Source organism: Ambystoma mexicanum, chromosome 4p (genome assembly GCF_040938575.1).
Source record: "Ambystoma mexicanum isolate Mex_15411 chromosome 4p, UKY_AmexF1_1, whole genome shotgun sequence".
NCBI lineage: Eukaryota > Metazoa > Chordata > Amphibia > Caudata > Ambystomatidae > Ambystoma > Ambystoma mexicanum.
Window position 1 is genome coordinate 93,177,012 of NC_090927.1, and position 15,089 is coordinate 93,192,100.

A 15,089-nucleotide genomic window follows, 5' to 3' on the forward strand; every position below is an offset into this window, starting at 1 on the left:
TTGAATCTGCTAACCGCGATAAAGGGGGCATTAAGTGAGCAGTGGTAGGTACAATTCTCACCCTTTTTTTGTTTAAAAATTAAAACTTGATTTTAAAGTGTGCAGTTCTCTATCTGACAGGGGCTCTTGGGTAATCACTAATAGTTTCAAATATTCATTGTAGATTCCATTTCATCAAATGAACCATAAAGAAAGACACATTATGACAATGTAGAGTGTTGCTATCCCCTGAAGAATGTCCTGCACTGAATAGCCAAGTGGACAGAAACGTGTGCAATTTGGGACTGACACAACAGCCATTCAAGTTGTGTGAAAGTGATATATGTTGTGTAAAATTATGTAATTGAGTAGAGTGCTGGGATTTCTTGTAGTAAATGATAGGTTTTTCACGGTGTTGAAATGGTTACGTGGAATTTTATTCTAGATGAAATAGTTGGATTCATTTATGTAATATTGATCACATTTATAAAGGATTCAGTTTTTAATGATTGGACAATAAATGTGTACTTTCATAGTGTTGAAATTGCCTCAGATGGTCTGTCAGTGTGTTTCCATTGACATTATTTCAGGTAGAAGGTTTTCCCCGGTACCAGCATACATAGTCTACTCAATCGTATGGCATTATGAAGAAGAGTAAAATGCCCTTTGATGTAATTCCCTGTGATGTCAATCGGTGTTTGATGTCTGTTGTCGGACACCTGGCATTTTGTTGAATTGATGTCTCTGGGCATGTTGGCAAATACAAAATAGAAAACCATACAATAAAAATGGTGGGTGGAGATAAGCTAAAACACTGAATTATGGGAATTGTAGTCAAAGTACCAAAGTGTTCCATAATCTGATGTGGGAAAGAAAGCTCCAACACTGAATTCTGGCAGCTGTAGCCAAAGTGTCAGAAAAGATGGCGAGAGTCTCAAAAAAGAGAGTGACAGAAGGAAAGCAGAGGCAGTACATCCTGGAACTTGTAGTCAAAGTAGGCAAGTGTCTAATAAAGACTGTGAAAAAAAGGAACTTATTCTAGAAAACAGTCACAGTACTACAGCGCCCGTACAGATTCTGCAAAAAGGCAGCATCATCTTCAATCAGTTTCCTGCCTTCAGCAAAAGTATATGCTCTACAATGAGCAGCTGCATTATAAGTCTAAGGGCTGCAGTACAAGTTTGGCGGTATTTTGCACATAGATCTGCGATAATACCTCGTAGCATGAATTATCGTTGACGCCACTTGGTCCTACGGATTTACTGCAGGATTACAAGTGGTGGTAGGGTGGTGTAAATCCCCAATTTTGGAGTCTATAGGACTCCATGAGGATTAATACACAATTACTGCTGGAGGAAATTCTTTGAGCAGTAATTGTGCTGATTTTGGCGATAAACTCGCAGATTTTCCTACAGCTTATTGATATAGCAAAATCCTCCACCTCCCCGCCAAACCTGTAGTACTGATTTGCGGTAATGCTGTGGTAATTGAATACCCACCACATTACTGCTGTTTTTACCGCAGCTCCCTACTTTTAATAAGACCCAAAATTGAGATGAGCCATGTAATCCAAACGTTACAGGCTATGATTCTTTCCAAGCTGGACTATTGCAACAGGCCCTCACCGGTCCTACCAAAAACGAAGTCAAGAGAATGCCGGTCATTCAGAAAAGGGCAGGACCTCAAATGTGTTGGTGGAAGAATCAGGGGCATATAAGCAGAGCACTCATGAGTCTACACTGCCTCGCCTGGAGCACTCATGAGTCTACACTGCCTCGCCTGGAGCACTCATGAGTCTACACTGCCTCGCCTGGAGCACTCATGAGTCTACACTGCCTCGCCTGGAGCACTCATGAGTCTACACTGCCTCGCCTGGAGCACTCATGAGTCTACACTGCCTCGCCTGGAGCGCTCATGAGTCTACACTGCCTAGCCTGGAGCGCTCATGAGTCTACACTGCCTCGCCTGGAGCACTCATGAGTCTACACTGCCTCGCCTGGAGCACTCATGAGTCTACACTGCCTCCCCTGGAGCGCTCGTAAGTCTACACTGCCTAGCCTGGAGCACTCATGAGTCTACACTGCCTCGCCTGGAGCACTCATGAGTCTACACTGCCTCGCCTGGAGCACTCATGAGTCTACACTGCCTCGCCTGGAGCACTCATGAGTCTACACTGCCTCGCCTGGAGCACTCATGAGTCTACACTGCCTCGCCTGGAGCACTCATGAGTCTACACTGCCTCGCCTGGAGCACTCATGAGTCTACACTGCCTAGCCTGGAGCACTCATGAGTCTACACTGCCTCGCCTGGAGCACTCATGAGTCTACACTGCCTCCCCTGGAGCGCTCGTAAGTCTACACTGCCTAGCCTGGAGCGCTCATAATTCTACACTGCCTCGCCGTCCTGAGAAGAGTAGAGGTTAAATTTGTTTGCATCACCAGGAGAGCATCTTGGATGACCGCGCCAAAGTATTTGCTTGACCTCCTTTGCAAATACATCCAAAGGAGTAGGTCTGACAGTAAACTTGCCCACAGAACCTTCAAACCTAGGAGGCTTGGGGAAAGGAGACTGGAGTAGCAGGGTCTAAAATGTGGAATGCGATTCCCCCAGGAATGGAGACTGCACCAGGCCACCTGGAAAACAGGAAAGGAGTGAATACCCTCCTCTTTAGAAAATAATTCCCAAAAGGCAGCAGCCTATTCTCAGGAACAGTCCAATCTCCTTCCAGGATCTGGCGCCTACTTTATTAATCAAAGTTAAATAGTAGGTCTACCAAGTTGGGTTTTTGCTGCCCTGTACATGAACACTCTTCCAGGTGATCCTTCCCCGCCAGTCCTTTGTTCCCCTTTACCCCATACGTTTCTGCAGGCACACTGAAGTATCTGTGTCAGCCTCGCGTTCTAAAACACTAAATAAATAAACAAGCAAACAAGGAAATAAATAAATAAAATGGCCCAGTCTTGTTTTAGGTGGACTGACAGTGCCAGAGTTTCTTTCTGGTATACAAATACCCACATGTAGCAGTCCCTAATGTGAGCCAGACCAGGGCCCAATCGGTCAAAGTTAAAATGATACTAACCTGTTCCTTCTTTTGGGTTCACACACTTAAATCCACAGTTATAGCAGCACTTCTGGCATTTTGGGCAATCATAATCGGATTTGCACTGTGGCGGGGGTATCTTGATGGTACATCCTAATAGGTCTGGGCAGGTTCCATATTTCTCTGTAACAAATAAATCCATATTTTAAAATCTTTTTATTTTGAAAATTAACAGCTTTAAAACAACAGTTTATCTACAGTCTTCTATGGTTACTGCAAGGCACAGATTCTATGTGTATACCTGACTAAGATTCACCAAGAGCACTACTGGACTGTTGGTATAAGGACTAAGGTGCAAAGCATTGATAAATGGTGCATAATGAAAAGTGCTTAATAAAGTTTAAATGATTAAAAAAACAACAAGAGCCTATTCATTGAAATGCTTCTCACTGTAAAATTGCAAAACAAAACCGTCCGTCGATACGGTCATAAAATAATAACATCATATATTTATCCTTTTTATAACCTTAACACAATTACTGCTTCTTGATTAGGCCAATGTCGCAAACGTCAGAATGTGTTTAGTTAGGCTGCTGGGCATTTATTAACCACAATTCTTCCATTTAAAGATGGTGGTATTTCCTCTAGAAATGGAGGAATTACCGCTGGTGTGTTTACCACCGGCAAATGCAGACATGATAAAAAGCATGAAATGCAGAGATTGGAACAGGAATTTGGAAGAGTGGAATCTGAATCCAGTTCAAGGAAGAGACACTTTGGAGTCACAGAAACACCTCAATGACAAGCATCTCACCCAGAGTCGGCTACCAGCAATCAGTGCTCCCAATTGCTCAGCCAATTAATATTGTTTCTAAACATATATTGTTCACTGCATACTTTCTGCTGACATACATAACCTCTTGGCAGTGGCGTAACACAAAATGTTCCGCCCCAAACTCAGCAACAAATCACAGGTCATGCTACACTCTGAGCCGGCCTAGATTATCACGCCTGCACAATACGCATGAACTTGCTGCTGCTGAAAGGGTATGCCGCACACTGTACTAGCAGAAAGATATAAATATGTGTTTTAATGCAATATACAGCACACTTAGAGAAATATTGGCTAAAAAGAGTGTTTGCAATTGTTTTGTAGGGTAATATCAATCCAATACATGCAAGACACCAACATTGCACAGGTACATTAATACTTTGCTATTCAAAAAGTCATGCCACATTCAAAACATGTCCCACTGGCTGCACAATGTAGACCAGTCCAGACACGTAATAACATTACAGTAAAACATGACAGGCCATATTTAGACATACCTAGACTGGTTGCACAAAAATGCCAGTCGAAGCAATAACACTCATCAAGAAGAGAGCACACATTGAAGCCTGGGTCTCTGCAGCCTCTAACAAAAAGGCCAAACTCTTTAAAATCTGCACGGAACTGGTCAATCCAGTTGTGGTCGCCACCTCTCCTGTTCCCTCCCATACCCTTTGTATGGCTCTGGCCTCTCGCTTCTCTGCTAAAACTCAGGACATCCTATCCAAAATTTCCTTTTCCTCTCCCTCTCTCGGCCCCCCTTTGGCCATCTCTACCTCTCCTCCTCCTTTCTCCTCTTTCTCTCTCACAATACTTGATGACATTTGTAGACAAGTACAATTCATGAAAGTGTTGTCCAAACAGGTTCTCCCCAGCTCCTCCAGAACCATCAAGGACCATGTTGACACCCTTGCTGCAGCCTTGGCGAATTTCTGTAATCACTCTTTCACCACTGGAATGTTCCCCTCTCCCCTTAAGCACTCCCTTGTGCATCCTCTCCTCAAGAAGCCGCCTACCAATCCTACATGTCCCGCAAAATATCGTCCAATCTCCATCAGCCCTTTCCTGGGCAAATTCTTGGAAAAAAGCTGGCCATCTCCCAGCTTACTCTCCACATTGAATCTTTTGGTTGTCTCCATGACCATCAGTCTGGCTTCAGAGCTGTCCCATTCCTCCTTGATCTTTCCTCTACTTTCAACACAGTCAACCACGCCATCCTGATCAATCGACTACATGAGAACCTGGGCATCACAGTTCAGGCCCTGGAGTGGCTGACTTCCTTCCGCTTGGACTGCGCCTTGCAGGTCCAACTTGGTCCCTTTCTCTCTCCCACTTCTCTCTCTACCTGTGACATTCCCCAGGGCTCTATCCTCTCACCCTGGGTTTTCAACCTCTACTTGGCCCCTTTGGCCACCTGATCTCTACCTTCTCCTCTAACTTTCAGTGTTATGCGGATGACACTCAGCTTTCCTTCAGGCTCCTCTCCTCTCTTGCTCATTCTTGACTGTCTATCTCTGATACAGGATTGGTGCGCCTTCAACAATCTCTGCCTTAATGCCATTACGATGGAGATCCTTCTCATTGGGACCCCTGCTCCTGCTTTCCCTCTCTCACTCAGGCCGACCATCTTGGGCCCTTTTCCTTTGCCTTTCTCAAGCTGCCTTCCTATACTCCCCACCCTCTGCAACTAATCCACAACAGGACTGCAAGAATTATCCTTGGCCACAAGCCCAGGGATCATATCTCTCCAGCCCTGTAATCTCCCCACTGGCTCTCTGTGGTTGCAAGAATCAAGTTCAAGATCCTTTGCATTGTCCACAAGGCTTTCTGGGCTCAAGCCCACACTACATCCAACACTCTCAACAAAATATCTTCTTTCTCAAGCCCTTCCCCCAGCTACCTCCAACTCTCTGAGGTTTAGACGCTTCTCCAGGCAGAGAGTGGGGGGGTAGATCCCTCTCCTCTGCAGATGCCTCCCTCTGCAATGGCCTCCCTGCCCCTCTCAAACTTTAGCAGATTACTTGATGTTACAGAGCAGCTCAAAATGTTCATCTTCTCTGCTTTTGCTCTCTCCCTCCCCAGCTGACCTAACTGACCTACCTGTCTGCTGTACCGACTAGTTGCTTGGCTACCCTCGGAATCTCACTGAGTTCAGGCTCTTTCTTGATCCGTCACCACGCACTTAGGAGCTGTAACTGTAGCCCTACAGTCCCTTGTTCTCCTTGCACTTCCCACAGCCACACTGCCCTGGCTGCACTTACTCAGAGCATTATTGCCCTCAGTTCCCCTCCCTTCTTCATTGCACTTACCCCCCCTCCCTTTCCCCCTTGCATTTCTCGTTCTCGCACTTGCACGATCTGAATGACACAAGGCCTAGTAAGATATTTTGTCTTGTCCTTCCTCTATCTTCCCTCCCTTGCTTGTCACACCTAGAAAAACATGTGTAGAGGCTTGTTATACTAGACTTATATCATAATTTTATCACAGATGCCCAAAATAATATGCAATGCCGCAGTAAGAAACGGCTAGACTGGGAGCACTGTAACAATATAGCTGAATGTTATGAATAAAACTCTGAGCCAACAGAAACTCTTTGTATGGATTACGACGAGAACCCAATTCTTTTATTAACATAAACACTTTCTCTTTTAGGTTGTTGAAAAGGATACGTCTTTTCTCGGCTTCTCCAGCTTCTGTACCAGGATGTCACTTGAAGGTAAGTTCAGGTAAGAGTTATTATAGTTCTTTAGTGTCTTTTCTCATTCTGAGATTCTTTTCTTGTCTGTGCTATTGCTTTTATCCGTCTCTAAAATTGTCTTTCCTGTTCTGACCCTTTCCCTCTTTTTCTTCTCTTATCTCTTCCTGTGACTTAAATCTTAGCATCTGTACTCTGCTCTTTTGTTCCTTGCTGCTCTTTTGTTAACTTGCTGTTCCTTAAACAAGTATATAAGACAGCAGGATGTTGGGTCAGGTTGAAGTTTCCCAACAACTTCGCATTTGACTTTAAAATGTAACACTTCTAACATTCAGGCTCTCTTTCTTCAATGTAGGGTAGCACTTTAACGGATTCTCCTTTAAATCGCCTCTGGTTCTTCAATAACGTTATTTCTCTATCCCAAGGCCATCCTTCAATTCACTGTCCAGGACAGATTGCATTCTTTCCCCCCATTTTCAGCTCCTTAGTAAACCAGGGATCGTAGTTTATCCAGTAGCTCTACGGCCTTCGGCTCAACAGTTCGTAGTGCAATGGTGCTTTCGCTTCTACCTCCTGCGGCGACAACACACGCCTTTTCCATAAATAACTTCAACTAATTGTAATGAGTTCATTAAGTAAGCGCAACGGCGCTGAGTTCATTAAGTAAGCGCAATGGCGCTGAGTTCATTAAATAATCACAGCGACAACGGTTGCCTGGGACTCATCACACGTCCCTCTTCACACTCGTCAAACAGGCGTTCGTCACATAGTTTATCAACGGCCGTCCTCGAGTGCCAGCACAGCGTTTCCAGCCAATAATAGGTGTTAACAATAACCTCATTACTTTAACAGCTTCGCGTTACCTTCAGGCTTTCGTTGTACAATCATGCGTCACAAGCCCCCCGTAACGGACCTTCGTATCTATGTCAGGTCTGTGCGATAACGATCGCTACCATTTATGATCTGACTTCCTCTTTCCCGCAGCACCTCTGTGTCAGCAGGCCAACGGCAGGAATCCGTCAAAGTCCTTCGCACACACAGTTCCTCATCTGCCGCTCAGCTGATCCCCTTCGGCTCGACTCAATACGCCCATCTGAAACTGTCATTTTCTCGCTCCTCCTCTTGAGCCTCCGTCTCCTAGGCAACCAAACAGCACAGCAAAAAGGCATTAGAGGAAAGTCCATACAGGCAAGACTTCCTGGTTTATGCCTGTCTAAAGATTATGATGAATGTGAGTCTGTCAGGCATTTTCCACAACGTCACAAGCACCCAAATGCCAGTCTAGCCAGGTAATTACACTTAGCAGGACTGCTTTATCAGGAATGTGCAGCTAAAAAAAAAGTCATACCAAACTGAGGAATAACTAGACTGGCTGCACCAAAATGCCTCTCTAGCCACTAATGCCACATATCATGCCTGGTTAGCCTGGACATGGACAATATTATGATTTATCACATAATCTCGCCCCCCACACATCCCCTCTCCCTCCCATGCCCTACCCCAACCTCCAAAATCAGCTCCTTGGCCCAGATTTACCTTCACGTCCCTCTTCCTTGTCCCAGAGCTTTCGTTTGAGGTTCCTTGCTTCATAGGTAAGTACTGGTATGAGGAAGAGTAGGATTAGGAGTAATGAAGATACAGGTAGCTAAGTCAGGCATTACCTCCATGTACCTCTACCTCATCCCAGTACTTGTGTATGAGGCATAGTGCCTCACACACAAGTACTGCCTCATACACAAGTACAGGGACGAGGAAGAATAAGGCTTGGAGTAATGAAAATGACCAATATGTAATTAAGGCATTAAACACAAGTAGTGGCTTAACAATATTGAGTTCACTGGGCTTCAGCACTCACCCCCAGCCATTTTGGGCTATGTTGACTCAACCTGGCTGACCTTCAGAGCAGTTGCCGGACAGAACAGGACACAGATTTTAAACGGTACCTGGGTTTCAGTGTTAATAAGGGCTCAGCAATTACTGACGTAAAGCATTTCACTGTTAGTACCTGAATTCAAATGCCTCATTTTTTAGGCATTTTAAATTCTGATGTAGGTTTAATACTTTCATGCCAGGAAAATGATTGGAAGGGTAGAAAGGGAACAGGAGACCATTCATTCTCACAGCAGTTCATAATTGGGTGCTTTCACACTTAAACGGGAGAGTTAACTACTTGTAACACTGAAGCTGCATTAGAATAGTCTCATTAAAATGCATAAAGAAGTTAGATGCCTCCATGCAAATAAGTGTGCCCATCCCCCACCGCCAGTGAAGTTAGAGCCTCTCCCAACATTTGAAGCATCAGCCCTCCCAAAATGTAGGTTTTGTTGTGCCCTTGAACACAAGCACACACACCTATCACCATATACATGCACGCACACCCAGCCATCCAACCATTTAAGTGTGCACTCTTTCGCTATGAAGGCACACCCAGGCAGCCATCCCTACATTTAAGTGTGCACCTATTTTTATTTTTTTTATTTTTATTGTTTTAATTAAACCTTTAAAAAAGGTGAAACAGAATACATAACAAATCACAAAGGTGCACCTATTCACCATACACTCACGCAGGTTGCCACCTATACATGTGATTGTGCACCCTTTCACAATACACTCACACACAGACGTCATGGGGTTGAGGGAAGCCCTATTACTTGAAAAAGAAATGGTTTCTTTTTTTAAAATCACTGACTTCATAAAGAAATTATTTCCGTTAAGGACCGAACCATAACGGAAATCATTTCTTTATGAAGGCAGAGTGACTTCAAAAATAAACTATTTCTTTTTGAAGTCATAGGGCTCCCCCAAACTATGACATGGAGGCTTCCAGTCTGGGGTCTTCCATGTCATGGGGTGGGAGGAGCCCTCAGACTTCAAAAATAAAGTTTATTTTTGTAGTCACTGTGCCCTCATAAAGACATTGGGCCTCATTGCGACCCTGGCGCTCCCATAATGAAGGGTACGAGACCAGCACCCTTCATTACGGGAGCGCCTATTATGAGGTCCCCTTTGCGGGACCCGTTACAGACGTCTGGTAAAACCAGATGTCCTTTCCGGGTCCCGCAAGGGGCAGAGGGATCTAATAACGGGCCATTCGTAATGTCCCCGTTATTACCTCCCTCCCCATTCCCATTGAGCCCTATGGGGGCTCAAATGGGAATGGTGAATGGTTCCTTCAAGGAGGAATTACCGGGTCCTCCAATGTTAGAATGACCCAGTAATTCCCCATTGAAGGAACCCGGTATTGGAGCCCAGTATGGAGGCAGCCATGGCGCTATTAGCACCATAGCTACCTCCATACTCGTAATGAGGCCTATTATTTCTGTTACAGAATTAATTCCTTTCTGTAGGCAGAGTGATTTCAAAAATAAATTTTAAAAATTCATTCATTTTCTTGTCTCCAAGTGGGGCCCGCTCCCAGGGCATGTGCTAGCGTGGCTCCCCCTGCACTGCGGAGGCTGCAGTGGACCCTGTTACACCAGTGCCTCTAGGACCTGCACTTTGATATTTGGTGGGATGGATGTTCCTAAATGTAAGAAACGCATCTCAGCGTTCGTGGCTGGCCACATCTATACAATGATTCACGATGCTATTGTTAAGGCAGAACCATCATAGAATTCCTATTTGGAACCCAAAGCATGGATTACTACAGAGGACCAGCTTGAGCAGACAAGGGCCTGCTCAATGAGTTCTTACAGGATTTCTAAAGGGAGGTCTCCTCGAAATTGGAGATAGACACATACTTCTTTACTTCTTTACCAAATCCCCATTTGCGTCAACCATGCAATGAAGGTCCATGAAAAGATGGTAGTTTGACTAAAGTAGTATTTGTAGGATATCAAATAGGACCCTGATTGTGGCAGATTTCTTTCTGCTAAGGGAATCCCCCTGGACATTTTCAGTAATTTAATTGAAAAGAATCTGTATAAAAAGTAGGTCTAGTAAAAAGCCTTACCATCATTAAAAGGCCTGTGCTTCAAAAAGTGGTGTTAGTGGTTTCTAATCAGGTGAGTCCGTCGGCCTAGAGGTGGAGTAAGTGAATCAATGACATCCATATACAGATGTCACATATACATCATTTCTGCCATACAGCTCCTATTGACAAGCCTACAGCTGATTGACTTTTACTGAAAGGTGGCAATGCTGTCTATGTCATCAAGAAAGACATGCTAAAAACAGCTTGTATGTACTTTCCTTTACATGCCTACTGGCCTTAGGAAAATCAATTAATGATGTACAGTTTTCAATGGACTCAATTGGCTTTAGTAGCACCAAAGCTACTACTCAGAGAAAGTATAACAGACTTCTAAATAAGCTCAAACCCACACATCAGCATCATGTTCATTTTAAACGTGTAGGACATGGTCAAAATGTATTAGCAGCTTTTTATCTGATGGAGTTCATTAGAAGCCTCAAAGGCAAACATTAAGTCCGGCGGTAAAAGTGGCCGTAACAGATTTAGCACTGCCAATACTGCTCCACAGGACCAAGAGCCAGCACAAATACCGCCAACTGTAAAAGCAACAGGCACTATTACAGTTGACGCTATCAAAGCAGGTGCTATTACAGCCGGCCACAAGAGGCACAAACACAGCCACATCACAAGTCCATGTTCGGCGGTATTAGCGCCAAAAACCGCTGCTAATGCTGCCGAAAACATGGCACAGTTACCTCCAGCTTCCAGCTGGAGTTAAATGAACACATGTGCCTGAAATGAAGCCACAGGTGATTCCAATCCACACCAGATGGCTACATAAAGCACACTCCTACCACAAACACTGTTTCCAACACCATGCTAACACTATCCACTGTGAGCTGGGACAGGCAGCTGCTCATGCTGTGGCTGGAACTAGAGAGGCAGGACAACTAGGCCAGGGCAAAGTGAGCAGAAGGGGGGGAGGAGGATAAGGAGACACCTAGCAAGGCATGCACAATCCCCAGGGTTAGGCCCTCACCTTGGGCCTTCACCGACATCCAGTTGGTCACCCTGTACTGCCTCAACAGAGAGACCATAACAGAGCTGCTCACCACGATACAGGACAACATAGGGAGCAGGATTAACATCCGAACAGCTGTGCCCCCCACTGCTGAAGCTAGCGTCCATCTTACAATTCCTTGGAACTGGCATCTTCCAGGATTCTGGGGCCGTGATGCATGGCATGGCACAGACCACATTCTGTGCATAGGTGGGCTAGGTGCTTGAAGCTTTCTGGTGGCAAGTGCAATGCCACATCTCACTGCCTACCACCCCATCCCAGGTCAATGTCATGAAGGCACAGTTCTATGCCATTGCCCAAATGCCAAATGTGATCGCTGACCTGGACTGTACTCATGTTGCACTGGTGGCCCCCCAGTCCCACAAAGCAGTGTACCGTAACCGCAAGCACAACCACTCCCTGAATATGCAGTTAACCTGCAACCCCAACTTGTACATCACCCACTGCTGTGCCAGCTACCCTGGTTCCACCCACAATGACATGATCCTATGGAACAGCACACTGCCAGGATACATGGAGAGGCACAGAGGACAATGGGCATGGATAGTGGGTGAGTAGAAAAGCCAACACACATGCCGAAATGGGGGCGGGGGGTACGAATGACTACACAAATGATGGCATGACAAGTGAATATGAAATACGTACTTGACCACTTCCCACACCAACGGCACAGTACAAACCAGGGAGCATGCACATGTTGTACCTACCTGCATGGAGGTGCTGATGTACACATACAGTAGCAACTATAAACACCAACATTACTACAGGTACCACCACGATGCAACATGTCCTTAACAACGCAATGCTGACAAATGGCTACATCGCCTCACAACAACAACCCTGCCAGTACCACAGCCATGCACCCATGTGTGCCCAGTCCACAATGGCAACCCAGGTGATCAGGGAGAGCCCATGGGAAACCCAGCATGACACATGCACAGTGGAAATACACTGCCACATGAAAGCTGCACATGTCACCATCATACACCTTACATAAATTATGCTGCAAGGGAAAAGGGTGTCTGTGAAGCACAAACAATGCATGACATAAGTAACACTGCATGCACAGACAGACTAGACATCTGCTGTGAAATGAAGGCCCATATGCAGGCACAAGTAGTCTATTGACCTGATAATGTGCAAGTCCAACCCCACACCTTACACCATGACTAATGACTGTGCCGCCCGCCATGCAGTTGGCTCCAGATACCCATATCTCTCCCGGCTAATGACCCCTGTGCGTGATCCAGGAAAACCTCAGGATAATGCCTACAACCACGCTTACAGCATGACCCATGTGTGCATCAAGAGTGCCTTCGGCCTCCTGAAGTCAGGTCTCCCCTGCTCGACCATATCAGTGGAGTCCTGATGTACGCTCCAGAGAAAGCGTACTGAATTGTGCTTGTGTGTGCCATGCTGCACAATATCTGCCTGAAGAGAAATATTCTGCTTCCCCTTGATGTGGACATGCCACCCCCAGAGGAATAGAAAGCAGTGCATGTGGCAGAGCCAAATGCACGCATTGCCAGAGATGTGAAGGATGGAAGATCGGCACGCCAAGGAGTGATAAACAATTTCTTTTGAAACCATCACATGGCACGAGCCATGCGAGACTGTGACGCCACCTCAATCAATGAGCACAACAATGACACAATCAGGAATGTCCTCATATTGATGAAGTTCAACTGTTTTTATGGAATGAAGTGCCCCAACTATCGTCCCTCCCCCCACCAACAACTTCCCATCACACTATCCCCTCCTCACCTCTCCAATCCCCAACTCTCCAGCATGGCCACTCATGGCATTTAGTGTCTCAGAGCCCTTAACAACTGTGGCTCTTCCCCCACTGCCAGGACCCAGTGATTATGGGTGCAGAATGCCCTCTTGCCGGTGCCTCAGTGTGCCCTGTTGTGACCCCTCTATGGGAGTGGTTGATGTGGAAGGGACGGAGCCTGTCTCCCAGCTTTGCTGTTTTGGAAAAGAAATTTCATCAGAGGGCGCTGTGCTCGAAGCTGCGGAGTCGTAGTCCCTCGAGGGCCGCCGTCGATCATCAACGTCATCCTCAGTATAAAGGGCTCGAGCCGCGCCCGTTAGCTCAGTTCTGTTTTTACTGTGTTTATGGTTGCATCAGTTGATCAGGCTTTCAAAGTCCTTCGGCTCTTAAGGAAGTTCGAGTGCAACTGGTGTAAACTGTATGGAGGGGTAGGTTCGGGGGGGTGAGGAATACGTGGGAGGAACATCCAGTCGAAAGAACGTTACAGTTGGTAACTTGTTCTTCGAACGGATTGTGTCCTCCCACGTATTCCTCATCTTAAATAGGCTCTCAAATAAGTAAGAATTTGGAGGAGGTAGTACCAGAAATTTCAATCATGTATTGAATGAGGGATGGCTTTTGCAAAGAGGCCTCCTTGATAAGATGTAGAGCCCAAGCAGTAATGTTTTACAAAAGTGTGGATTGACGACCAGGTGGCCGCCACACAAATATCCTGCACTGGAACACCCCTCTGAAGAGCCGTGGAATTTGCCATGTCCCTGGTTGAATGAGCCCTTCGCCCATCCGGAGGCTCCTTCCCAGCCAATTTGTAAAGGAAATGCCACAATTATCCATCTGGATAGAGTTTGTTTAGACACTCCAAGGTCCAATTTGTGCCCAGTATATCGAGCAAAAGGTTGGTCACTTTGTCGGAAATTCGCGAGTCTAGAAATATAGAAACAGAGAGCCCTTTTTGGGTCCAGACTGTGTAATCTCTCCTCCTCTTTACTTGCGTGTGGAGGAGGGTAAAAAGAGGGTAGGTAATCTTCTGTGACAGGTGGAAATCAGAGACCTTGGGCCTCATTACGACTCTGGCGGTAGCCGTGCCCATACTAAGAGCACGACTGACGCTGGTAATGATTTTTTACCAGGTCCCAGAAAATGGCAATAACCGGGGCATGCTGACCTTGGCGGACCCGGTAATTGGCCTTTTCTGGGCTCCGGTAAAAATGTATCCCCATTCCCATTTGAGCCCCATAGGGCTCATTGGGAATGGGGAGGATGCTAACAACAGGCCCGCTAATGACAGGCCCATAAATAGCATCCTGGTCTGCTAGCGTGTCCCGATAAGGACGCCTGGCATGACCAGATGTTACTTAGTGGGACCCACTGCAGACCTCATAATAGGGCGGCCAGGAATGAACGGTGCCAGTCCCTTACTGGCACTGTTCATTCCGTGGCTGCCCGGTTCCTAATGAGGCCCTATTTTAGGTAAGAATGATGGAAAATGGGACTCTGTATTTACTCGACTGATGTGGAACCGTACAGGGCTGGCTAGCACCTCCTGGCCTGCAACAAGACAGATTACACCAGCGCAGGGAGCGCCTGCAGCGATTGTGGGCAGCAAAGGCAGAGTGTGTTATAACATAAGAGACATCAGCAGGCGTGAGGGACACATTGTAAAGATGGACTGAGGCATAATCCAAACGAAACACAGACTGCCTGCCACTTGAGAGTTCACCAGTAGGGCGGAAAAATAGTACTGCGGGTGATCAAAGCGCTATAGCTGGTGACACAGA